Source organism: Penaeus monodon, chromosome 34 (assembly GCF_015228065.2).
Source record: "Penaeus monodon isolate SGIC_2016 chromosome 34, NSTDA_Pmon_1, whole genome shotgun sequence".
NCBI classification, from domain to species: Eukaryota; Metazoa; Arthropoda; class Malacostraca; order Decapoda; family Penaeidae; genus Penaeus; species Penaeus monodon.
This window is the reverse complement of record NC_051419.1, coordinates 26,169,843-26,170,094: the sequence shown is the minus strand read 5'-3', so window position 1 is coordinate 26,170,094 and position 252 is coordinate 26,169,843. Positions and strand designations below refer to the sequence as shown.

General features: G+C 31.7%; 1 protein-coding gene across 1 annotated transcript in view; it reads left to right on the top strand.

Annotated features, from left to right (window-relative positions):
- Positions 1 to 252, top strand: part of LOC119594665 (ionotropic receptor 25a-like) — a gene marked incomplete at its 3' end in the record, with an annotated part of 33,857 nt that overhangs the window by 776 nt on the left and 32,829 nt on the right.

Genomic DNA, 252 nt, shown 5'->3' with positions numbered 1-252 from the left:
CATACAAGTAGCGGTCAAACGAAGCCAACAGTATCCAATTCTTCCTGCAGTTTTATTATCGATGTATAACGAAAAACCGTACGATATGGGTAATTCCACTTCTGAGTTTATTTTATTTGTTTCCAATACATGATATGATCCATTAGTACATTCCATTAGTAATAATGTGCATTTGAGATTATTGATGACTGTGGTTCAAATTATTCTCTATATATTGTGGATTGCTCTTATATACTTTTTCTGTCATACTTT